This window comes from Triticum aestivum, chromosome 6B (assembly GCF_018294505.1).
Source record: "Triticum aestivum cultivar Chinese Spring chromosome 6B, IWGSC CS RefSeq v2.1, whole genome shotgun sequence".
Taxonomy (NCBI): Eukaryota; Viridiplantae; Streptophyta; class Magnoliopsida; order Poales; family Poaceae; genus Triticum; species Triticum aestivum.
This window is the reverse complement of record NC_057810.1, coordinates 680,354,366-680,381,894: the sequence shown is the minus strand read 5'-3', so window position 1 is coordinate 680,381,894 and position 27,529 is coordinate 680,354,366. Positions and strand designations below refer to the sequence as shown.

General features: G+C 45.5%; 1 non-coding gene and 2 pseudogenes across 1 annotated transcript; 2 read left to right on the top strand and 1 right to left on the bottom strand.

The window, feature by feature from the left end:
- Positions 1 to 319: 319 nt before the first annotated feature.
- Positions 320 to 11,517, top strand: LOC123139597 (wall-associated receptor kinase 3-like; annotated as a pseudogene).
- Positions 11,518 to 15,369: 3,852 nt separating this feature from the next.
- On the top strand, positions 15,370 to 15,522 carry LOC123140212 (U1 spliceosomal RNA). Its single transcript, XR_006469864.1, has one exon. It is a non-coding gene; the product is annotated as a U1 spliceosomal RNA (small nuclear RNA).
- Positions 15,523 to 26,127: 10,605 nt separating this feature from the next.
- Positions 26,128 to 27,180, bottom strand: LOC123139596 (60S ribosomal protein L28-1-like; annotated as a pseudogene).
- Between the last annotated feature and the right edge of the window lie 349 nt (positions 27,181 to 27,529).

Genomic DNA, 27,529 nt, shown 5'->3' with positions numbered 1-27,529 from the left:
AAGTCGAAGGTGTGCATGATGTCCTTGAAGAAATCAGAAAAGGGGGGCAGAGCCCGCAGGAGAAGTAGTCGATGAATAAGGGGTACCGATTTGGAGCGGCCCCGGCGCAGGCAGGGACGACGCGCGTGGCTGGATGCAACGTCGTTTCTCCCCCCTCTTCACCCCCCACAGAAGTTTGAAGAACTCCCAGAGCTCGGACACATCGACCGTCGAGGGGAAGTAGGCGAACTGCGCCCGTCGCGCCACCAGCTCGCTCTCTGGCTCCTCCGTCGCCCCGACATCTTTGGCCACTCCCTTGCCTGTGGTAAATTTGGGTGCCATGGCGGCTACAAGAAGCAAGAGGGCAGAGGATGGCGGAAGCACGGCAACGGTGGATGAAGATGGGGGGCTCGAGAAGGAGGAAGAAAGGAGGCGGTGGTTTCAAGATTGGAGAAGACGCAGGGAAGTGGTAAAGTCAGCAGCGCGCCCGCGGTTCTTCCTTTTTATGGGGAAGGCGCGGGCCGCCTCCTTTCCCATTAACTCGATACGACGCATGCGTGTGGGAACCGTCCCACGCATGCCTCCCATGTCACACACGCTCCTCCACGACATGCATCCAACGCAGGTCGTGGGAAAGCGCAGCGGACGAAACAGTTACCGCGGTAAAATCCGCCCTGCCTGCCCGCGCCTGGCCCAACAACGTGTCGCGCTTATGTGTGGCCCAGGCCCGGGGGCTCCTGTTGGTGTACAAAAGTAGGGGCTCTCCTTTTGACCCCTTTACCTGTGCACGGGCAGTCAGAGCCACGCGCCACGACCACGCATAGCAGGGCAAAGGAGGGGAGCCGGAGAGAAGCCGAAGGCACGAGACAAGCATAGCAACATCAAGGACCAAGGCCACAGAGATCAGATGGACGAAGCAGGTTTCCCCGGCAAGGACCCTTGCCGAGGCAGCCTCAGCAGCCCCGGCAAGACCCTTGCCAGGATAGCTCGCCCGCACCAACGGAGCAAGCCACCGTCGAGCCGACGGTCTCCAACACCAACAACCACGTTGGGACAGGGCTCGGGAGGCACCTCCATGGTGGCATGCAGATCTTTGTGAAGACAGATGGAGTAAACAGAATACTCAAGTTCAGATGAGGATTGGAAGGCAACGATCCTCGGCAGGGTTCTTGCCGAGGAAACCCACAAGACCCCCGGCAAGGTCCTTGCCGGCGACAACAGCGCGCCACGGCAAGACCTTGCTGGGAAACCCGACAAGACCCTTGCCAAGGGCGTCAGCGGGGCCACTGCCAGGCCCGCACCAACCAAATCTCCACCACTGTTCACATGTAGCTGCCAGCCCAACCAGCTGGGCAGGCACCTGCGTGGCAACACGTAGCTTCTAGGCCGACTCGGCACATGCTTACGTGGCGGCATGCAGATCTTCGTGGAGGCTCCACCACCGCGCCACCTCAGCTGCTTGCCTGCCTACATGGCACCGCATGCATCGTTGGCCAGGGCGCGTGTCGAAGCAAGGAGGAGCGGCGATGGACGGGACGGGCCTCGCCCCCGTCCCCGATAAAGTGGAGGGACACCTAAGCCACACATTAAATGTGTCTTGTCTTGTAATACGAGCGATAAGCTCGCAGCACTGTAGGCCTTTCCACCTCGTGTGTGCCACTGTGGCAGCCCCTTTCACCTATAGAACGAGGCCCATGGCGCACTGGAAAAGGATTCGGCTCTTGGGAACCGCGCAACACCCATAGCTAGTTCGAGAGCTCAAGAACGCTCAATACATCCACCAAGCAGGACTAGGGTTTTACGCATCCTCGCGGCCCAAACCTAGGTAAACGATCTTTGTGCTGATTACTAATCCTGCTCTTCTCACAACCCCGCGCCCCGCAACCCTAGTAGGGATTCTTGTGTCCCATAGATGTCGTTTCCCACCGACAGAGGGCTTCTTCCAACTCGCTGTGACCCGCACAAAGCCGCGCCTGGAGGATAACACACACACACACACACACACACAGCTTGCACGATTTCAGCCAGCCAAGGGTAGCATTTTTCCACATTGTTTTTATTTTTTCTATCAATTTTTTTACAAAATAGAAAATTTATCAAGATTTGCAAAATCTTCAGAAATTCAAAAATATTTCGAATTTAGCAAATCTTCACGTATTCCAAAAAATTGTGAATATGTTTTTTTACGAACTTCAATAAAAGTTCTTGAATTCCAAAAAAAATCATGGAATGAAAACAATGTTCATGAATAAAAAAACGGCCATGATCTTCTAATTTTTTTCACAATTTCAAAAAATATTGCTTAATTTTAAATACTGTTTGTGAAATCCAAAAGGTGTTCACTATTTCAAAAACTGTTTGCCAAATAAAAAATATTTGGCAAACTAAAAACATAAACAAGGATTCTAAAATGTTCACAATTTTAATAAATATTCTCATATTTCAAAACATACTCAACGTTCGCAGAACTGCGCCTTGCAGGTGAAAGAAGTCGGGTTTGCGGAGATCAATGAGGCGGCCAGCACGTCAACGGTCGCCGCCGACATTGACGAAAAGTAGACCATTGGAGGCCACCGTCACTTGGGTCCCACGAAGGCCACAACCTACGCACATAGCCGGCATTTGAAGGAAATATCCCCTAGAGGCAATAATAAAGTTATTATCTTATATTTCCTTATGTCATGATAATTGTTTATTATTCATGCTAGAATTGTATTAACCGGAAACTTGATACATGTGTGAATACATAGACAAAACACCGTGTCCCTAATAAGCCTCAACTACACTAGATTGTTAACTAAAGATGGTTAAGTTTCCTAACCATAGACATGTATTGTTATTTGATGAATGAGATCACATCATTAGGAGAATGATGTGATGGAGAAGACCCATCTGTTAGCTTAGCATGTTGATCTTTCAGTTTATTGCTATTGCTTTCTTCATGTCAAATACATATTCCTTCAACTATGAGATTATGCAACTCCCAGATATCGGAGGAATACCTTGTGTGCTATCAAATGTCACAACGTAACTGAGTGATTATAAAGATTCTCTACAGGTATCTATGAAGGTGTTTGTTGGGTTGGGATAGATCGAGATTAGGATTTGTCACTCCGAGTATCGGAGAGGTATCTCTGGGCCCTCTCAGTAATGCACATCATAATAAGCCTTGCAAGCAATGTGACTAATGAGTTAGTTGCGGGATGATGTATTACAGAACGAGTGAAGAGACTTGCCAGTAATGAGATTGAACTAGGTATGAAAATACCGACGATCGAATCTCGGGCAAGTAACATACCGATGACAAAGGGAATTACGTATGTTGTCATTATGGTATGAACGATAAATATCTTTGTAGAATAGGTGGGAACCAATATGAGCATCCAGGTTCCGCTATTGGTTATTGACCAGAGAGGTGTCTTGGTCATGTCTACATAGTTCTCGAACCCGTAGGGTCTGCATGCTTAACGTTCGATGATGATATGTATTATATGAGTTATGTGTTTTGGTGACCGAAGGTTATTCGGAGTGCCGGATGAGATCACGGACACGAAATGATCGAGAGGTAAAGATTGATATATTGGAAGGTGGTATTTGGACAGCGGAATGGTTCCGGGGTGTTTCAGGTATTTATCGGAGTACCAAGGGGTAACCTCCCGGGGGAAGTAATGGGCCATAGGGGAGAGGCAAGGCATCCCACAAGGGGGTGCCCCCCCATGGGGAGTCCGAATTGGACAAGTGGAGGGGACGCGGCCCCCTTTCCTTCTCCCTCTCCCTCTCCTTCCCCCTTCCCCCTCCGATAGAAGGAATGCGGGGCGAATTGGACTAGGAGTCCAAGTGGGATTCTTCCCCGCTTGGCGCGCCCTAGGCCGGCCTCCTCCTCCCTCCCTCCTTTATATATGGGGGGAGGCACCCCTAGGAGACACAACACCAATTGCTCCAAGCCGTGTGTGGCGCCCCCTCCACAGTTTACGCCTCCGGTCATATGCTCGCTGTGCTTAGGCGAAGCCCTACACGGATCACATCACCATCACCGTCACCACGCCGTTGTGTTGACAGAACTCATCTACTCCTTCGACCCTCTGCTAGATCAAGAGCTCGAGGGACGTCATTGCGTCATCGGAATGAGAAGATGTTCGACTACATCAACCGCGTTGAGAAAATGCTTCCGCTTTTGGTGTACGAGGGTAGGTGGACACACTCTCCCCCTCTCATTGCTATGCATCTCCAAGATAGATCTTGCCTGAGCGTAGGATTCTTTTTGAAATTTCATGCTACGTTTCCCAACAGTGGCATCAGAGCTAGGTCTATGTGTAGATGATATGCACGAGTAGAACACAAAGAGTTGTGGGCGGTGATCGTCATACTGCTTACCACCAATGTCTTATCTTGATTCGGCGGTATTGTTGAATGAAGCTGAAGGAAATATGCCCTAGAGGCAATAATAAAGTTATTATTTATTTCCTTATATCATGATAAATGTTTATTATTCATGCAAGAATTGTATTAACCGGAAACTTAGTACATGTGTGAATACATAGACAAAACCTATAGTCCCTAGTATGCCTCTACTTGACTAGCTCGTTAATCAAAGATAGTTATGTTTCCTAAACATAGACATGTGTTGTCATTTGCTGAATGGGATCACATCATTAGGAGAATGATGTGATGGACATGACCCATCCGTTAGCTTAGCATTATGATCGTGTTAGTTTCATTGCTATTGCTTTCTTCATGACTTATACAAGTTCATCAGACTATGAGATTGTGCAACTCCCGAATACCGGAGGAACACTTTGTGTGCTACCAAACGTCACAACGTAACTGGGTGATTATAAAGGTGTTGTACAGGTGTCTCTGATGGTGTTTGTTGAGTTGGCATAGATTGAGATTAGGATTTGTCACTTCGATTGTTGGAGAGGTATCTCTGGGCCCTCTCGGTAATGCACATCACTATAAGCCTTGCTGGTAACGATATTGAACTAATGAGTTAGTTGTGGGATGATGCATTACGGAACGAGTAAAGAGACTTGCTGGTAACGATATTGAACTAGGTATTGAGATACCGACGATCGAATCTCGGGCAATTAACATACCAATGACAAAGGAAACAACATATGTTGTTATGCGGTTTAAACGATAAAGATATTCGTAGAATATGTAGGAGCCAATATGAGCATCCAGGTTCCGCTATTGGTTATTTTTCGGAAATGAATCTCGGTCATGTCTACATAGTTCTCGATCCCGTAGGGTCCGCACGCTTAACGTTCTGTGACAATTTGTATTATGAGTTATGAGATTTGATGACCGAAGTTTGTTTGGAGTTCCGGATCAGATCGGGGACATGACAAGGAGTCTTGAAATGGTCGAGCCGTAAATATCAATATATTGGAAGGCTATATTCGGACATCGGAAAGGTTCTGAGTGCTTCGGGTATTTTTCGGAGTACCGGAGAGTTACGGGGATTCGCCGGGAGAAGTATTGAGCCTTATTGGGCCATACGGGAAAGAGAGAGGGGATACCTAGGGTCGCCCCCCCCCCCCCCCCCAGGCATAGTCCGAATTGGACTAAGGGGAGGGGCGGAGCCCTCTCCTTCCTTCTCTTCTCTCTTCCCCTTCCTTCTCTCCTACTCCTACTACTTGGAAGGGGGGGAATCCTACTCCCGGTGGGAGTAGGACTCCCCAGGGCATGCCATAGTAGAGGGCCGGCCCTCCCCCTCCTCCACTCCTTTATATACGGGGAGGGGCGCACCCCACGGACACACAAGTTGATCATTGAGCTTTTAGCCGTGTGTGGTGCCCCCCTCCACCATAATCCACCTCGTTCATATCATTGCGGTGCTTAGGAAAATCCCTGCGTCGGTAGATTCATCAACACCGTCATTACGCCGTCGTGCTGAAGGAACTCTCCCTGGAAGCTCTACTGGATCGTGAGTTCGCGGGACGTCACCGAGCTGAACGTGTGCAGATCGCGGAGGTGCCGTACGTTCGGTACTAGGATCAGTCGATCATGAAGACGTACGACTACATCAACCGCATTGTCATAACGCTTCCTCTTACGGTCTACGAGAGTACATGGACAACAATCTCCCCTCTCGTTGCTATGCATCACCATGATCTTGCGTGTTCGTAGTAATATTTTTGAAATTACTACGTTACCCAACAGTGGAATCCGAGCCAGGTTTATGCGTAGATGTTATATGCACGAGTAGAACACATGTGAGTTGTGGGCGATACAAGTCGTACTGCTTACCAGCATGTCATACTTTGATTCGGCGGTATTGTTGGATGAAGCGGACCGAACCGACATTACGCATACGCTTACGCGAGACTGGTTCTATTGATGTGCTTCGCACATAGGTGGCTGGCGGGTGTCAGTTTCTGCAACTTTAGTTCAACTGAATGTGGCTACGCCCGGTCCTTGTTGAAGGTTAAAACAACACTAACTTGACAAAATATCATTGTGGTTTTGATGTGTAGGTAAGAACAGTTCTTGCTCAGCCCGTAGCAGCCATGTAAAACTTACAATAACAAAGTAGAGGACGTCTAACTTGTTTTTGCAGGGCATGTTCTGATGTGATATGGTCAAGACATGATGCTAAATTTTATTTTATGAGATGATCATGTTTTGTAACAGAGTTATCGGCAACTGGCAGGAGTCATATGGTTGTCGCTTTATTGTATGAAATGCAATCGCCATGTAGTTGCTTTACTTTATCACTAAGCGGCAGAGATAGTCGTAGAAGCAATAGTTGGCGAGACGACAACGATGCTACGATGGAGATCACGGTGTCGCGCCGGTGACGATGGTGATCATGACGGTACTTTGGAGATGGAGATCAAAGGCACAAGATGATGATGGCCATATTATATCACTTATATTGATTGCATGTCATGTTTATCTTTTATGCATCTTATTTTGCTTAGATCGACGGTAGCATTATAAGATGATCTCTCACTAAATTAAAGGTATAAGTGTTCTCCCTGAGTATACACCGTTGCTATAGTTCTTCGTGCTGAAACACCACGTAATGATCGGGTGTGATAGGCTCGATGTTCACATACAACGGGTGCAAGCCAGCTTTGCACAAGCAGAATACTCGGGTTAAACTTGACGAGCCTTGCATATGCAGATATGGCCTCGGAACACTAAGACCGAAAGGTCGAGCCTGAATCATATTGTAGATATGATCAACATAGTGATGTTCACCGTTGAAAACTACTCCATCTCACGTGATGATCAGACATGGTTTAGTTGATATGGATCACATGATCACTTAGATGATTATAGGGATGTCTATCTAAGTGGGAGTTCTTAATTAATATGATTAATTGAACTTTAGTTTATCATGAACTTAGTCCTGATAGTATTTTGCAAATTATGTTGTAGATCAATAGCTCACATTATAGCTTCCTTATGTTTTTTGTATGTTCCTAGAGAATACTAAGTTGAAAGATGTTAGTAGCAAAATTGCGGACTAGGTCTGTGATCTGAGGTGTATCCTCATTGATGCACAGAAGAATTATGTCCTTGATGCACCACTAGGTGACAGACCTATTGCAGGAGCAGATGCAGACGTTATGAACGTTCAGCTAGCTCAATATGATGACTACTTGATAGTTTAGTGCACCATGCTTAACAGCTTAGAATCGGGACTTCAAAGACGTTTTGAACGTCATGGACCATATGAGATGTTCCAGCAATTGAAGTTAATATTTCAAGCAAATACCCGAGTTGAGAGATATGAAGTCTCCAACAAGTTCTATAGCTAAAAGATGGAGGAGAATAGCTCAAGCAGTGAGCATGTGCTCAGATTGTCTAGGTACTACAATCACTTGAATCAAGTGGGAGTTAATCTTCCAGATAAGACAGTGATTGACAAAGTTCTCTAGTCACCATCACTAAGTTACTAGAACTTCATGATGAACTATAGTATGCAAGGGATGAAGAAAACGATTCCCGAGCTCTCCGTGATGCTGAAATCGACGAAGGTAGAAATCAAGAAAAGAGAATCAAGTGTTGATGATTGATAAGACCACTTGTTTCAAGAAAAGGGCAAAGGGAAAGAAAGGGAACTTCAAATAGAATGGCAAGCAAGTTGTCACTCCCGTGAAGAAGCCCAAAGTTGGACCAAAGCCTGAAACTTAGTGCTTCTACTACAAAAGAAATGGTCACTAGAAGCGGAAATGCCCTGAATATTTGGTGGATAAGAAGGATGGCAAAGTGAACATGGGTATATTTGACATACAGGTTATTTATGTGTACCATACTAGTATTTATAGTAGCCCCTGAGTATTTGATACTTGTTCGGTTGCTAAGATTAGTAACTTGAAACGGGAGTTACAGAATAAACAGAGACTAGTTGAGAGTGAAGTGACGATGTGTGTTGGAAGTGGTTCCAAGATTGATATGATGATCATCGCACACTCCCTATACTTTCGAGATTAGTGTTGAACCTAAGTAAATGTTATTTGGTGTTTGCATTGAGCATAAATATGAATAGATCATGTTTATTGCCATACGATTATTCATCTAAGATAGAGAATAAATTGTTATTCTGTTTACATGAATAAAACCTTTTATGGTCATACACCCAATGTTGATGGTTTATTGAATCTTGATCGTAGTGATACACATATCCATAATATTGATGCCAAAAGATGCAAAGCTTATAATGATAGTGCAACATATTTGTGGCACTGCCGTTTGGGTCATATCGGTGTAATGTGCATGAAGAAACTCCATAAAGATGGACTTTTGGAATCACTTGATTATGAATCATTTGATGCTTGCTAACCGTGCCTTATGGGCAAGATGACTAAAACTCCATTCTCCGGAACAATGAAATGAGCTAGTGACTTATTGGAAATAATACATACCGATGTATGGGGTCCGACGAGTGTTGATTCTCGTGGCAGGTATTGTTATTTTCTGAACTTCACAGATGATTTGAGCAGATATGGGTATATCACTTAATGAAACTCAAGTCTTAAACATTTGAAAAGTTCAAAGTATTTCAGAATGAAGTGGAGAATCATCGTAACAAGAAAATAAAGTTTATACGATCTGATCGTGGAGGAGAATGTTTGAGTTACAAGTTTGGCCTTCATTTAAAACAATGTGGAATAGTTTCATAGCTCACGCCACATTGAACACCACAACGTTATGGTGTGTACGAACGTCGTAACCGCACTTTATTGGATATGGTGCGATCTATGATGTCTCTTACCAGTTTACCACTATCATTTCAGGGTTATGCATTAAAGACAGTTGCATTCACTTTAAATAGGGCACCATCAAAATCCGTTAAGACGACGCCTTATGAATTGTGGTTTGGCAAGAAACCAAAGTTGTCGTTTCCTAAAGTTTGGGGCTGAGATGCTTATGTGAAAAAGTTTCAACCTGATAAGCTCGAACCCAAATAGGAGAAGTGTGTCTTCATAGAATACTCAAAGGAAACTTTTGGGTACACCTTCTATCACAAGATACGAAGGCAAGATATCCATTGCTAAGAATGAATCTTTTCTAGAGAAGGAGTTTCTCTCGAAAGAAGTGAATGGGAGGAAAGTAGATCATGATGAGGTTATTTTACCTTCTCCCGAATTAGAAAGTAGTTCATCACAAAAATCAGTTCCATGACAGCTTGTGCGGCATTGATCAGTAAATAGTTATTTCTTAGCCGATCGACTTGTGTGTTATATACATTTTCTACTCATTGACTACATGAAGCTACATGGGTATAACTAATTTTTGTTTTTTCTATGTTGCGGTACATCCAGATATCAACGAATGTGATTATCCAGACATCTATCCATGTTACGGCAATTGCAGAAACACACACGAAGGATATGACTGTCAGTGCCCTCCTGGCTTCAATGGCAATGCTTCTAAACCAAAAAAATGTGAAGGTAAAGATCAAATTAATTGATAGCTTTATGCTTATTTATTCACTACAATGTTATATAGGCACCAGCAAAATAATTTTCTAGTTCTACTACCTGCAGAAGTCCAGCTAGTTACCTATTTAGCATGCATATTGCTTATTCATTCATACTTTTACGTGCTTTGCGCAGACATTGACGAATGTAAACACAAGGAAGGATATCCATGTTATGGAATTTGCATCAATATGCCTGGGACATTCCATTGCCGGTGTCAAGATGGTACCAATGGAGATCCATTGATGAAATTTGGATGCGTCATCGTCAGAACAAAAAGGCCATTTACAGGTAGTGATAGCATTTTTTATAATCATTATCAATCTATTATTTTTTGAAGAATTCAGTTGCCCGAAACTAATGACTTTGTATTTTCGTCTATGATACCATATTTTACAGGTTTGGGCATAGGTCTTGTTGCTAGTGGCAGCTCGATCATTTTACTTTTAGTGCTCGCCGCCCCGTTTATAGCACGCAAAGTGAAGTTAAATACGGCAAACAAATTCAAAAGAAGATTGTTCAAGCAAAATCATGGGTTGCTATTGCAACAACTAATATCCCAGAAAACAGATTTTGGTGAAAGGATGATCATTTCTTTGTTGGATCTAGAGAAGGCCACAAACAATTTTGACAGAACTCGTGAGGCCGGCGGCGGAGGCCACGGTGTTTTGTATAAAGGAATTTTAGACCTACAGGTTGTCGCCATCAAGAAATCCAAGATCGTCGTACAGAGAGAAATTGATGACTTCATAAACGAGGTTGCAATTCTTTCTCAAATCAATCATCGAAATGTTGTGAAACTAATCGGATGTTGTCTTGAGAGAGAAGTCCCCTTACTGGTTTATGAGTTCATTTCAAATGGTACTCTTGATCACCATCTTCATATTGAAGGCCCGATGTCACTGTCATGGGATGATCGAACAAGGATTGCGCTGGAAGTTGCTAGGGCTCTGTCTTATCTTCATTCGGCTGCTTCGATGCCAATTTATCATAGGGATATTAAATCATCCAACATACTTCTAGATACAATTTGACAGCAAATGTATCAGATTTTGAAGCTTCGAGGTACATTCCAATTGACAAAACGGGGGTGACTACAGCTGTGCAAAGAACAATAGGTTACTTAGACCCTATGTACTATTATACTGGCGGCCTAACAGACAAGAGTGATGTTTTCAGTTTTGGTGTTTTGCTTGTTGAACTCCTAACTAGAAAAAAGTCATGCATGTACCGTAGTGGCGGCGACGGTGTTGGTCTTATTTCACATTTGATTTCGCTACTCGCAGAAGGCAATCTTGATGAGTTAATTGATCCCCAAGTTACGGAAGAGGGAGATGGAGAAGTCCAGGAATTAGCTATGCTAGCAGCAATGTGCATAAACTTGAAGGGAGAAGAGCGGCCTACAATGAGGGAAGTGGAGATGAAACTTGAAAATCTGAGAGCTAGCATGTCTGTGGCACCTGATGCTGCTGGAACAAGGAGATACGACAGGGGTCAAACTGGATCTGTATGTATGCCAACTGAAGGAGTTGTTGTGGAAGCAAGCAGGCAATACACTATGGAGGAAGAAATACTCTTGTCTGCAAGGTATCCGCGATGATTTTACTGCAACGTCCTTGACAACTCAATGTTCTACAAATCTGTTGCTAAAGCATTGCAAGAGAACTGAAGGAAAACTGAAGCAGAACAATGCAGTCCGTCTGCTTCTTATTTTTCTAGATTATTTTTAGCAACTGGAATTTTCAAACTCTTGCAAATGCATGCATGTTGTGTGTGTGGTAGACACAGTCGTTACTTTTCCATATAAACTAATCGGATATCAATAGATTCTGTTTCTGGAAATAAAGCATAATCTTAAATGTGTCGATTCTCAGAAAAGGAAGTTTGTGTTTCTGAATTCTTGTGAACAGACAGCTATTTGTGGTCATCAGTTGTATAAGATGTTGCTTGAGTAGTCTGCTGGACACCCGAGCATCTCGAGCCGTTCGGCCCCCCAGGCCGCCGAAAAAGAGCGCCTTGAGTGCGAACCGGCGCTAGATCGGGCCCTGGGGTTCGTTTCTCCCCAGCCACGCCCCCAGGTGACCCCCAAGGAGCCCCATATTCGAACCCCATCGTTCCCGCAAAAAAAGACCACAAACAGTCGATCATCACAATAGTTCGGCGATTCGGTGCCACAGTTCGGCGATCAAAATGAAAGGACACGCAGTAGTTCGACGTACAAAAAAAGAGACGCGGACGGAGTGCATCAAACTTCGAGCTCCACCATGGGCGGCGGCGTCGGCGTACGCGGGCTGGGAGGAGTCGGCGCGGCTTCCGGGCTGGTCGGTGCGGCTTCCGGGCTGGTCGGCGCGGCTTCTGTGCTGCTGTGCGCGGCGGAGGCATCGGTGGGCCTGGGCGTCACGGAGGCATCATCATCCGTCGGGCTGGGCGGCGGCATTGACGGAGGCGTTGGCGTTGCCGGTATATGGTTCAGGATGAGGCCTCGCTCCGCCAAGAACCACGCCTTGAGCTTCTCATCGCCGCTCTGGAGCATGTCAGCGCCGCCCATCAAGAAGACGAGGTCGTTGTTCCTCTTCTTGACGTCTTGAGCTTTGAGTTTCGCGGCGGCCCTGAGCTTGGTCCGGAACAAGTCGAGCTTGACGGCGCTGTTCGTCATCAAAACAGCCCACTCGCCTCAGTTTTCTCTTCTGGCTGGGCGGACCTGGTCTTGGCGTCGGCGAGGCAGTGCTCGATGGACTCTTGCACGCGCGCGGCAGCCGACTCTGCGTGTTTCGCCTTCTTGGCACCTTTGTTGCCGTCCGGGCGCCCGCGGACGCGCCCGCAGTCGGCGCGTCCGGCTTGTACGTCTCTTTGGCCTTGGCGAGGGTGCGTCGGACGCCCGCCCATTTCTCGCACTTGTCGATCCGCTTGAAGACGTGGAGGTACTTGAACTCTACGTCATTGTTGTCATATGGCGAACATGCGTAGCAGCTGCGCCGAGGAAAAGAACATCAGTCGGCACTAGCGCGCGCCAGGGCGCGCGCTCGGCGAAAGTGCACGCACATGGCGAAAGGCAACAGTAAGGACGGTGTGCTATACCTGATCCTCGACACTGGTGCGGCTCTCCCGGCGAGCCGCGAGCTCCTCGATGATCCCATGCCATTTGTTGCATGCCTTTTGGATGAGCCCTCAATGTTTCGCCATCGCCTTCGACCCACGCTTCATGTGCACACCTTTGAAGTTGGGGTCAACGAGCTTCCGCTCGTCGAACTCGGCCTTGATGCTGGCCCAATACGTCTCGATGCTCTGGTTCGTGCCGGTGACCGGGTCGAGGAAGATGACCTTCCACGCTTCGGCGAGGCACTCCTCTTTCTTGGACGCCCACTTGATGCGCGACTCACCGGTCTTGGCCTTCTTCTTCTTCTTCTTCTTCTTGTCTTTCCTCGTCGGCGCTGGCTCCTCCTCATCTTCTTCCTCCTCCTCCGGCTCTTCCTCGCCGTAGTCGAGCTCGTCGTCCATGTCGCCGAGGTCAATCGAGCCGTCTTGGATAGTGAACCCAGGGGAAGCGGTGGTGGCAGCCGAGCCGGCTGCGATGATGTCTTCAATGTCAGCTTCTGTCGCGTCGGTGTCGCCGAGATGCGACGACGAGGAGGCTTACGAGTAGAGGGAGTGGCGAAGTGGTGGCGTCGGTGAGGCTGCATAGTCCGGCGGCGAGTACGTGTACGACGGGTACTGCACGCCGGCGAACGCGGGCGAGGGTGTGCGCTGGACTGGGCGCCCATGGGGGAACATGATGTTGGGGTTGAAGCCACCATGGTCGTCACCATCGCCATAGCCCAGCGACGGCGTGCTCCATGGGTGCGAAGACGACGAGAACCCGGCCGGTGAGCCGACGCTTTGCTGGCTCTAGGCCGCGTACGGGTGCCCACCGGGTGGATTCATCATCGCCGCGCGCGCCGCCTCAGCTTGTTCGGTCGCATGCGCCGCCGCCGCCGCCGCAGCATGCGCCGCTCTCTCCTTGGCCTTCTTGGCCCTGTTGCGCGTGTCGACGGTGACGGCCTCCCGGCGCTCCACATCCGCTTTCCACTCGGCGTTGCTCATGCCGGGGGGCTTGGACAGTGGCGCCCTCGGCTTCCTTTGCTTCGGCTGGACGACGGCAGCGGCTGTGGGATCCGCCGCGGCGCGGGGCATCACGTACTTCTTCGGCGGCATGATGGGCGAAAGGGGGAGGAGGCGGGGTTTTGGCGGGAGAAATGGAGAAAAGAGGGAAGTGGAGGGGGGGAAGCAGGAGGAAACGGCGGGAAAAGGGGTTCCTGTCGCCGACAATGCGGCCCCACACCTCTTTTCGCTTCTGCTGGCACGCCCAGGCGACACCCAGCCGCTTGGGTTAGGGGCGAGATCGCCGGCTCTGGATTTCGCCCAAACCGGCACTAAACGAGATCCTGAGAATGCGACTAGGCCGATTTGCCACCGGCGATAAAAATTCGCCTGAGGAGGGCCTGTTGGGGGCACGACTGGAGATGCTCTAAATACCGAGTCCCTCAACCTGGGTAGGGATTTAGGATCTGACAAGAGGAGCAGGGTTGCGTGGTTGCGTGCCGCTCTTTATTCATTTGTTACGTCATTGACAAGATAAGAAGAGGAATTTTGGCTGCTTGGGCATCATCTAGCCAAGTATTCTGACAACAACTGATGACGCTACAGTAGAGAGAACGACGCTGCTGATCTCTCTACCCATGCGATCGAGGCGTTGAAGATCAGCGACGAAATAGATACAGCCTTTAGGTAGACAGTAGCGTACGACACCGTGCTCAAGCCGTCATCGTCATCTCACGGTCCCCGCACGACGACCCCACGGGCTGGGTGGTATGTCTCCGTATGTCCTACGCTGTTCTTCTCTGGCACTGTGTATCTGCTGACGGTACCAACCCACCGATCACATATCCTGGCGTTCCGATCCAGCGGCTCGCACACTCGGGTAAACACTTGGGCTTGAAAATGGGAGTTTGCATCAGGGTGTTTATGCAGGGATTAGTCATGAAAAGTTGAACTTTACTCCTATTCCCTTGTTTGGTATATGGCGTGAATTAGCACGGGATAAATCTCTGCTCACGAATTAACAGGGTACCCACCGGAAAGAAATAGGTAGGAATTGGTTTCCTCAACTCTCACTCCCCTCCCACTTAAACTCTCATTCCCTCTAATCAAACAGTGGACTTTTAATCTCCTTACCCCAAAACTCCCATTCCGCATCTTTAATTCCCCCAAACCAAACGCGCTGGGGATATTTTCTTGGTTGGGTCGTAGGCGTGGGCGTGCCTTCCCTCCTTGGACAAGTCGTATGGCCTCGTGCAGTATCCAGAGCACAACGAAAGGCGTACACGAGCGCCTTGTTTTGTACCACCTCGACAGCCGAGCCGCTGCAAGGCCTGAGGGGTGCCTACATAATCAGGGTAGAGGGCAGCCTTCAGACTCATTTACCTGGACGGGGTCGACGACCGATCAAGAAGGGTTTTCGCCTAGATCAATGGCTCACATTGCACTTGGCGAGCACGTTGGCCTACCATCTCATATCGTGGGAGAATGGACGTCGTAATTTGTGATAGAGGGGGTCGCGCGACCCTTGCTAATTCAAGCCAAACTTTGACGTTAGCACTCTCCATGAGTTTTAAGACCATGGGTTTCAGCACCATTGCAAATTAGTATCATGGGTTGTCTTCTTTTGGAAAACCTCTCCAAGTCAGTTCATGCCGCCTCTTTATTTTTAGAGAAGGAGGTTAACCCCCGGGATCTGCATCAATCGATGCATGCAACCATCTTTATTAATTATTCCACAAAGAACTGACAGGAACATACATCAATTCACCTGAAGCCACCACTCACACCTACATATTTGATAACGTGGAGTGCTGTCACTCCCCATATCTAAAACCAGTGTCGTCGCCGATCCATCCACATAACATAGCGGGACCAACATCCGGTGCAGCCTACCTAAAGCGCACACCACATGCATATGTTTTAGGAGCCGCCATCATCATCAGAGCGCTAATCCATCTTCAGGAGAGAGATCCGCATCATCCTTGCCAATCCGGACATCAGTTGACACCACCACGGTGCCCAGCGGCGCCACCGCCCTATGCTCGTCCATCTAGATGCAAAGACTCTGAAAGATCTATCGTGCGTAGCATCTGCCAACCAGGCATGACTCAGCCACTAGTAGAAAAAGGGTCAAATCTGAGACACATTAGTGCCGGTTTGATTTTGAGCCGGCACTAATGTGTCCATTAGTGCCGGTTCCAACGGCTCGCCGGCCGCTCTCATTAGTACCGGTTCGTGGCGAACCTTTAGCACCGGTTCGTGCCACGAACCGGTACTAAAGAGAGTGGTGACAGGATGTTGTCAGTCTGGGGCCCCTCCAGCACCTGTAGTACCGGTTCGTGGCACGAACCGGTATTAAAGGTCGTCGTACATAAACCCTTCATCCACCCGAGCTCGCTCTGTTCTTCCCCTTTCCCCTCACTTCCTCTGTTCTTCCCCTCTCTTCCTCAAGCTCATCACAAATTTTTCCTAAAATTTGTCAAGATTTGAAGGCCCCCATCCATTCAAATGATCACAAAGGTTAGCAACTTTGTCCTTTCATCTCAAATGCTAGATTAGCTCTTGCAATGCTTTGTATAGTGATTAATTTGTGAGTTTAGTAATTTGGGAGGAATTATATGTGCTAGTATTTGATTTATATGCAATTTGAGGTCAAAAATAACACTTAGTTTGCATATGTAGGTGTGGTTTACTTAGTGCCTTCTAAATCTCCGTCGTAACCACCGTCGATCGCCCACACCATCCCGTCGCCGGCACCACCTTGTGGTGAGGCTCTTGTTCATGAATGTTTTACATTACCAAATTGATGTTTGTGTGATTTGGATATATAGTTACTCATATAATTATCTTACCCGTACGTTGTTTGTTATACATAGTGCCATGGTTTTGATATCCGTCCAAGTCGGCTCTCGTCCTTGTTATGATTCGGATGTGGTATATTCTTTTTTAAAACTAGTTGTTGCATTTCGTGTTTATGACCAATTATGCCCATCAAGTTGACATAGATATTTTTATCTAGGAGGTATGTGAACCGGAAATTCCAACCGACCCTATTGTCGAGAGGTTAAATTTAGTTGAAAGAGAAAATGAGTATTTGAAAGAAAAATTGAAAAGAATTGAGGGGGAGAAGATGCAATTGGAGTTGCATGTTGCCGATGTCATCGATGATCACAAGATTAAGATGGAGAAAATGCGGTTGAAGATTAGAAATATTAGAAAATATGCCATTGATAGTGTGGCTTGGTATCATTATGCTGTTGGATCAATTGTTACCTTAGTTGCGATCTTGATCGCATTTGTTGTTGCATTTAATCTTTAGCTAGAGAGTTATTTGTTTGTTGCATTTAATTAAGTGTTGTATATGAACTTTATGTATGAACTTGTATTAATTTGGTCTATTCGGTGTTGTGTAATGAAGATGAGCCGACAATGGATGTATGATGACCGATGTTCTCCCGAGTTCATTAATGGCATGCATACTTTTCTGCTTGCCGCTGAGGCAAACAAGCAGGCAGATGGTTTTATGCCTTGTCCATGTGCTGGATGTAAGAATGGTCACAATTACTCTACGTCAAGAACCATTCACGTCCACCTATTTGAGTCCGGTTTCATGCCCCACTATAATGTTTGGACCAAGCACGGGGAAAGAGGAGTTATGATGGACGACAAGGAAGAAGAAGAGGATGGCGACATCTATCCTGGCCATGGTTCCCTGAATACGATGATACAACAATGGGGGAAGAAGCTGAGCCGGCAATGCGGGAAGAAGCTGAAGAAGAGGCATCAGCTGAGCCCACTGATGATCTAGGTCGGGCCATTGCCGCTGCAAAGAGAAACTGCGCAAGTGATTTGGAGAGGAAGAAGTTGCAGCGCATGTTAGAGGATCACAAGAAATTGTTGTACCCGAATTGCGAAGCTGACAAAAAAAAGTTGTGCACCACACTGGAATTGCTGCAATGGAAGGCAGAGAATCGTGTATCTGATAAGGATTTGGAAAGTTGCTGGTAATGATAAAGAATATGCTTCCAAAGGACAACGAATTGCCGAGAATACGTATGAAGCAAAGAAGGTTGTCTGCCCTCTAGAGTTAGAGGTGCAGAAGATACATGCATGCCCTAATGACTGCATCCACTACCGCGGTGAGTACAAGGATTTGAACGCTTGCCCGGTATGCGGTGCATTCCGTTATAAGATCAGTCGCGATGACCCTGGTGATGTCGAGGGCGAGCGCCCCAGGAAGAAGATTCCTGCCAAGGTGATGTGGTATGCTCCTATAATACCACAGTTGAAACGTTTGTTCCAAAACAAAGAGCATGCGAAGGCGATGCGGTGACACGGAGAAGACCATAAGAAAGACGGAAAGTTGAGAGTACCTGCTGACGGTTCGCAGTGGAGAAAAATCGAGAGAAAGTACAGGCAGGAGTTTGCAGGTGACCCAAGGATTGTATGGTTTGGTCTAAGCGCAGATGGCATTAATCCTTTTGGGGAGCAGAGCAGCAACCATAGCACGTGGCCTGTGACTCTATGTTTGTATAACTTTCCTCCTTGGTTGTGCATGAAGCGGAAGTTCATTATGATGCCAGTGCTCATCCAAGGCCCTAAGCAACCCGACAATGACATTGATGTGTACCTAAGGCCATTAGTTGAAGAACTATTACAGCTGTGGAATGGAACAGGTGTAGGTGCGTGGGATGAGCACCGACAGGAAGAATTTGACCTAAAGGTGTTGTTGTTCGTGACCATCAATGATTGGCCTACTCTCAGTAACCTTTCAGGACAGGCAAACAAGGGATACCGTGGATGCACGCACTGTTTGGATGATACCGACAGTATATATTTGGAGAGTTGTAGGAAGAATGTGTACCTGGGACATCGTCGATTTCTTCCGAGCAGGCATCCCGTAAGAAAGAAAGGCAAGCATTTCAAAGGTGAGGCGGATCACCGGACGAAGCCTCGCCACCGTACTGGTGCCGATGTACATGATATGGTCAAGGATTGAAGGTAATCTTTGGAAAGGGTCCTAGCGGACAACCTGTTTCGAAGGACGCTGACGGACGCGCACCCATGTGGAAGAAGAAATCTATATTTTGGGACCTACCATATTGGAAAGACCTAGAGGTCCGCTCCGCAATCGACATGATGCACATGACGAAGAATCTTTGTGTGACCCTGCTTTCTTGGGCGTGTATGGGAAGACAAAAGATACACCAGAGGCACGGGAGGACCAGCAATGTATGCACAGAAAAGACGGCATACATCAGGGTTAGGCCGGCTACGCTCTTACCAAAGAAGAGAAGGAAATCTTTTTTGAATGCCTGCTCAGCATGAAGGTACCGTCTGGCTTCTCGTCGAATATAAAGGGAATAATAAATATGGCAGAGAAAAACTTCCAGAACCTAAAGTCTCATGACTGTCACGTGATTATGACGCAACTGCTTCAGGTTGCATTGAGGGGGCTTCTACCGGAAAATGTTCGATTAGCCATTGTGAAGGTATGTGCATTCCTCAATGCAATCTCTCAGAAGGTAATCGATCCAGAAATCATACCAAAGTTACAGAATGATTTGGTGCAATGTCTTGTCAGTTTTGAGTTGGTGTTCCCACCATCTTTCTTCAGCATCATGACGCACGTCCTAGTTCACCTTTGCAAAGAGATTAACGGTTTTGGTCCTATATTTCTACACAATATCACTACTAGGGAAAAGCCTAGCAGCAGCGCAGGTTTTAGGCCTATCAGGAGCGCGGGCAGGAGTGCTACTGATACGACGCTACAGCAAAAGCTTAGCAGTAGCGTGCCTAGACCAACGCTACTAATAAATCGACTTAGTAGTAGCGCTTCTCCAGGGGAGCGCTACTAGTAATTAGTAATAGCGCATCTCCTTGCCCGCGCTACTACTATTATTTCGTATTTTTTTTATTTCATGTTGTATTCATACACCTTTACACAAGTTTTCATACAACAGGAATTTAGAGATTGTTTTTACATCACAATGAGTTATTACATCACGGGGTGAAAGAACCATGGACTAGTTTCAAGTGGATTTCCATCCACTTGAAACTAATCTGCGGTTCTTTCACCCAATGATATACTAATATCATCATCATCATCATCATATCATTAACAACTTATCATCATAATACATCATTGTCATATAACACCTCCTCAAGATCATCGTTTTCATCAATGACATCACATAGCAAATTGGTCACTAGTCGTAATCACAAGTACTCCTCATCATCAACTCTAACACATTACCACATAATAAACATATTGTACCTCATAGGACCTACTACATTCTCTTAGGACCTACTATATTTTCTAAGGTAAAATAGCAAAAAACAAGATAGCCCCTGACTCTCCATTATGGAGAATGGAGATTATCCTGTCTCCAATTCTTGCCTTTCGCTGAATGTTACTTCCAAGAACCTCCTTGCGAATGTCCAAATATTTTTTCCATTCTTTGATGAGCATGTGTTCACCGGATTTACAAATCCGATATGCACAGGTGAGCTCCCTAGATTTACCTGTCAGTATGTTCAAAACTGTAAGGCAACCATTCAGATACATCAGATGAGGCACACAATACATTGGGAGTTTCTGTTGAAAAACATAGTAATAACTTCGTAGTTAGCAGTGATGTACTAGTTTTAGAAGTATGCAAAAGATGCACGGATGTCGTAATAGTAAAAAATCTTACCAGGGTATCTCCATAGAAGTTAACGTGGTTCAACACATGCACTAGTGGCACGTATTCACCATAATTTGGATGAGTTCGATAATAGGTATTGTAACTCTCAAGAAGAGTACAAAATGTGATCAGATGATTTTTCTCCTTATAAGTTAATTCGGAGCCATCGGTGTAGTGGGTTTTGTCTACCATCTTCCGCACAGTCTTTGAAGAATCAAAATAAGCTGTCAACTATTTTGAAATAAACAATATAAATTAGTTAATAACTATGTTTGAGAAACTCACATAGCGGTACAATCAGAAGCGTATCAACAAGGACCCAAATGTCCATATTGTCTTGCTCGATGTCAGGATCACCAAGATCCATGGTGACAATCATACCCTCATAAAAACCATAATTTTGCAAAGTGCTTCCCAATTTTGGCAGCCAAAATGGGTTACGCTCTGAGCATTGCACAGATTTACTTCAAAATCCATATCATGATGGGTCTTTAGGTGTATTTTCTTTGTTTTAAAATTTTCATGGTCTTCAAAACCCATCCTCTCCAAGACATAGCATCTTGCATGGCATGGGATAAGCTAGTCGAATTGTAAAAGATGAAAATTAGATGTTGAAATAGTTGAAGTCATGCTTAATTACAAAAAAAAACACTTGTCGTTGTTGCGTACCGTTTCAACATCGAAGGTCTCCTCAAGCTTAATGCTGAAGCGCCGATCTTCGTCCAGCTCAACGAACCTGTCGCACATACCTCGATCGCCGTGGCACCAGTTGCACTCCCCCGGGAGACTGTCGTCGTCCGAGTACAACATTTCCTACGTTCCTAATTAAAAGATTAAACTTTTAAAATTAAATATATGTACTAAAAAACCTAAATTAGATCATTATTTTTTGAGAAAATCCAGGCCACTCGATATTTCCTACATATTCTAGCACAAGTCATGCCAGAATTCACGCAAAATCCGGCATGACCTTTGCTAAAAAAGAACATATCGAGCGCCTGAAATTTGCTGGAATGGAAACTAATCAACACTCCGGTAAAACATAGGCCACTCAGAGGTGTAAACTGAATATGAACGGCCACTTGGGCAACCACATATCCTATTTGAGCAACACAAGATATACATGGATATTTGGCTGGTCTCACCTCGAGGTCGGAGGGGGTCGGTGACGGGGACGACGGCGGCGATGATGGAGGGCTCCTTGATTTCTGCGAAAGCAAAAACCGTATAAGTTATCACTAATACATCCCGAATAATTGCTTAAACTAAAAAATAACGACAATTATGACATGTTCAACTAGTTTTATTAATTAAACTAGTTCTTACTAAATATAAACTTATTATAAATAGAAAAAAAAACTAGCTCTATCTAAAAATAAAGTAGTTCAACTAGTTATATTAGTTATCTTACTAAAAATACATTAGTTCTATTAATTCAACTAGTTCAACTATTTTATTAATTTACTTACTAAACTAGTTCAACTACAACTAAAGTAGTTCAACTACAACTACTATTAATCATACTACCCTAGTTAACTAGTACCATCACAACTACTAATTAACATCTACTACTACTAAAAATCATTATCTATGAACCCTAAATTAACATCTACTACTACTAAACAACATCTAGTACTAACTAAGCAGAGAGAAAGGGGGTGGGGAGACGGAGAGGTAGGGGCAGCGAGGGCGGGATCGGGATCGGGAGGTGGCGGTGCTGGGTGGGCTCGGGTGGCGGCGGTGAGGTCGAGGGCGGTGGGAGGAGGGCTGCCGGTGGAGGAGGGAGGAGGGGCGGCCGCAGGCAGAGGGAGGAGGGCGCGATGCAACGAGGAGGGAGGAGGGCGCGGTGAGAGGAGGAGGGACGGAAGGAGGGAGTACCTCGGCGGCGGACGGACGAAGGCGGCGGCGCCGACGCACGACGACGGTTATCGGCGACGGGCGAGAGTGACTGAGAGGGGGAGAGTGAGTGAGAGAGAGGGTCGGCCGCACGCGTGGGGATAAGGTAGGGTTAGTTGTAGCGCGTTTTGGCCAAATGTGCTATAGCTAATCTGAATAGCAGTAGCGCTGTGCGGTAATGTGCGCTACTGCTAAGTTAGACTAGCAGTAGCACTTTGCTGTTAAAAGTGCTACTTCTAAGTGTAAGTATACAAAAATACGACAATGCAAAAATACATTGGTCATCAATGATCTTTTTGTGTACAATCTGAATTGTCATTATGAGTCCATTCCGGTAGGAACCGAAGAGGACTCATATTGCAGCCACAAATTCTACACATAGAGTTCGGTGAAGACTAATTGGTTGTGAGAGTTTCAGAAGTAACATATTTAAGGTGGTAAACACCCTGTTCACGGAGCAAGGTGGGACTAAACTTGTGGGCTGATATTAACCATGGTAAACACCCCTTTGAGAGTTTCATGGGAGTCTTGAAGAAATATGTTCATAACAGTGCTAGGCTAGAAGGAAGCATCGTGAAGGGCCATGAAAATGAGGAGGTCATTGAGTTTTGTATTGACTTTATTCCTGACCTTAAGCCGATTGGTGTTCCTGAATCGTGGCATAAGGGCAGACTGGATGTAAAAGGCACGTTAGGAGGGGATCAAATAATATGTATGGACGGGCATTATCTCACTGAAGCATACTACATAGTTCTACAGAATTCCGCCTTCGTGGCTCCGTATATGGAGGAACACAAGAATTTTCTACACTCCAAACACCCGGAGAAGTCTGACGACTGGATTACACGTGAACAAATGAGGACTTTCACCGGTTGGTTGCAGAAATGTGCCATGCAAGATGGCGATACTGAAGATGACATGTACTCGCTGTCCTAGTTACCATCTTTGAATATAATGACTTTCAAAGGGTACCAGATAAATCGGAATACATTTTACACGATCGCCCAAGATAAGAAGAGCACCAACCAAAACAGTGGTGTCTGCTTTTATGCAACAACCAACACGGGAAAGAAAACATATTATGGTTACATAGAGGACATATGGGAACTTAACTATGGAGGTGGTTTGAAGGTGCCTTTGTTTCGGTGCAAATGGGTCAATATGACACGAGGCGGGGTAACGGAAGACCCGCAGTACGGAATGACAACAGTGGATCTCAACAATCTTGCGTATGCAGATGAACCATTCGTCCTAGCTAATGATATGGCGTAGTTTTTTTATGTGAAAGACATGTCTACCAGGCCGAGAAAAAGTAAAGATGAGGAAGCGAATGGATCATACGACGAGCCAAAGCGCCACATAGTTCTTTCAGGGAAAAGAAACATCGTGGGAGTGGATGACAAGACAGACATGTCAGAAGATTATTAGAAGTTTGATGAAATTGCTCCATTCACAGCGAACATTGACCCGAGCACCCAGTTAAATGATGAAGATTTTCCATGGATACGGTGCAGAGGGACACACACGAAGAAAAAGTTTCACACCCAAAGATCTGGGATGTGATCAGCTTCAGTACCATTATTTCTTCTGTGTTTCACACCCAGGAGAGAATTTCTGTAATAGTTAGGGTAGTTATGTGTTTTGGCATTTGAAACGCGAAGAAATTTTATGTGCAAACAAATTTTAAAGTTAAGTTAAACATAAAAAACTCTATAATGATAAAACACACTAATAATATTAAACATAAGAAAAAATAATCACTGAAAAATCTATTTTCAAAGTTAAGTTATTCACAAACTAGTGATTCACACAAATTTCATATAACTCAAAATTTAAACTATTCAAATTTTGAAACTACCGGCAATAACCTAAAGCAAAAATATTCACAAAGAAACTCTATATACAACAAAAAATAACTCAAAAATAAATAAAACAAAAAAATAAAGCAAAAAAAATTAAGAAAATAAAAAAGCCCACCTAATGGGCCTGAGCGGCCTGCATACGACTAGAAACACAACGTTTTGTTGGGCCAGGATGCATGCCCGCAACGGTCCAGTAGGCCCACAGGACAGCACAGAACAGGTAGGCCCAGTAGGCCTACTTTGGAGAGGAGCTCGAGAGAGCTACTGCACTGGGGCTTATAAACCAGTGCGGACGCCCCTCGGCTAGCGAGGTGGGACTAAACATGCCGCACGAACCTGCGCCAGCACACACCTTTAGTACTGGGTCATGGCTCCAACGGGTACTAAAGGGGGGGCGCTTCCCGCCGCTTGGCCTGGCCAAAATAGACCTTTAGTACCGTTTGGTGGCTCCAACTGGTACTAAAGGGGTGTTGTATATAAGAAACTGCTTCAAAAAAATTCATTCACTACAAGAAATATGTCAATTTGCGACCATCACTATTGGTCACTGAAAGGTCATTGTTTTTCATTTGTGACCTTTTTGCGACCAAAAACAAATGGTCAAAAGCTGGCGGTCGTAAACTAAAATTAGTGACCTTCTTTGTCATATGTAAAAGGTCGTTGGTTCCACGACCAAATGTTTGGTCACTAGCAACCTTCCCAGGCCATGTAGGCATCCAACATGGCAAGCTGATGTGGCACAAGAATCAGCCCGGTCCAATTCGGTTTTCTACATGGGCCTAGCCCAACAATTATATATATATTATCAATTTTTGAACGGCTTCATGAGCCAAGCCCAACATTTTTATGTCCATTTCATTTATCCTTTTTGTTCTGGCTTCTTAGAGCCCAAATATTGTTTGGTCTAGTAGAATATTTGGTCTTTTTAATTCACAGATTCCAATTTATACACATTTAAAAATCAAACAATCAGTAATTCTCTTATTAAATGATCAAATCCAGAACTATATGATCAACATTCACAAAAACATACAAGACTGCACGTCCGCAGTAACATAGCTTGAACAAGCCTAATTACAGTTTATATCCAAGAAGTGTACGTGCAATCCAAAACATCGTGGAAAATATCAACCCAAACTATGGTTCACACTCTTGCTTGGCTCTTTGCTGTCAAATTTTATAGTCGTCCTTGGACCTTGGGAGCTACCACCAACAACACGGTTGTCCTGGTTGTACTTTTGTGGTCAAAGTCCTCACCTGGAAAGGATTATACAACTCAGTTATATATTCACGACTCAAAACTCATGACACGACATGACACTAAGAGAGAACATCATAGAGACTCAACCAGATCCTAATATAAAGGCTATTCAGACCATAGCTAATTTATTCTAGTATTTTTGGTCACATGTGTGTTCCTGCTGTTTTATGGAAACATGGAGTACAAGTATCTTTGGAAACATGGAAGAACAAGATTTATTATCCTGGAGACTAGACACGAGTTCTTTTGACCATTGTTACTCCAGTGAAGAGGATGACTAAAATCGCTCAATGGTTGAGAATACACCAACAACTTCAAACTCTCCTAAAGAAAGATTCGAGTGCTGGAAACCTAGAAGCGGGACAGATTATAGAGTTACCTGAGTGGAGTAAGGGACTATTTACAACATGCGAATTTCAAAGGAATCAGTCCATTTCCTGCAGGAACATAAATTAAAGTTAGCGTTCAAAACTTAGCACTAGAAGATCAATCTCAAACTTTTCAAACTTTGCATAATTAAGGGAACAGCCCCAGCAAGCATCAGACTTTTCTGAAGTTATGTCCCACTTGCAGAACAAAGTGACTTCTCAAAACAACAAGTTGTAATGATTGAGGGAAAACATTGTTGAACTACAATTAGACAATGGCCTCCAAGATGTATTAAACATACACCTATGAGTACTGGACAACTGATATAGAGATGAGCTACACATTTACTGGTCACTTCAGTAGATGGCATGACAAGAGATTGATTACACTAGAAATATATTTCCATGGTTGAAACAAATAGCTCGTCGACAAACTGGGAAGCATAATAACTGCATATGCGCCTATCATTTCCTAACCAGAGAATACATCCTTGAACTTAGGATGACCTGACAAGATGCATTCATTCAAGACAAGGAAGTGCAACAATGGTGCATCATTAGTGCCGCAAGTCCACCACAAAATCAAGCATGCCATGCCACAACTCTGAACTCAAGGAGGAAGCAGAGACAAGCCGTGACTTACAGTTGTAGCTTAGAAACCAAGCATAAGGGCAATTCAAGTACAAAACTCTGGAGTTAATACCTGATTCTTGACAGACTTGGCCATCTTGTGGAACTCCTTGCGCATCAAAGTCTTGTGCTGGAGCTTGGCAGGGGTGTTCTACTTCTTGGTCTTTGTCGTGGACAGGACAACAACCTTGTCCTCTCCGGCTGATGGCTGGACCGCCACGGTCTTGCTGTTCGCCAAGCCTGAAACCACATCAGCCCCACAGCAAGTTAGCTCCTTGCAGAGACACTTGCAAACAAAAGGGTTAAAAATACTGCAAAGAGCTACGGACTCGAGAACTTGTAGGAGTGGACATTGTAGAGGTTGTTGGGCTCCTTGCTGAACCGCACCTTGGCGTTGCTGTTGCCGAACTGTTTTATCAAGAAGCAGTTGTGCTTCTTCACGAGCTCCCAGACTAGATACCCTGGAACGGTAGTCATTTCCCTTGGCCTACATCACCAAAACAACAACCAAAAGTCAGATCCTACAGCTAGCAACAAGCAACAGGACACACTAATCCTACAGAATCAAGGAAACATTTGACTCTTTGAGCAAAATTGTATGTTGATTGCAAGTAGAAACAAGTACAGAGCATCACCAGGATCAAAATCTAGCAACAATGGGCCAACGATAATGTACTACTAGAGTACGAGCTCTTACACGTGATGTGAAGCAATCAATGCTCCAAGTGGGCATAAAAGATACAGTAACTTCAATTGGACGTCCACATAGGCGGTCTATTTTCACTACCGGTACTATAACTCGGATTAAACTAAGGACCACTACTACATT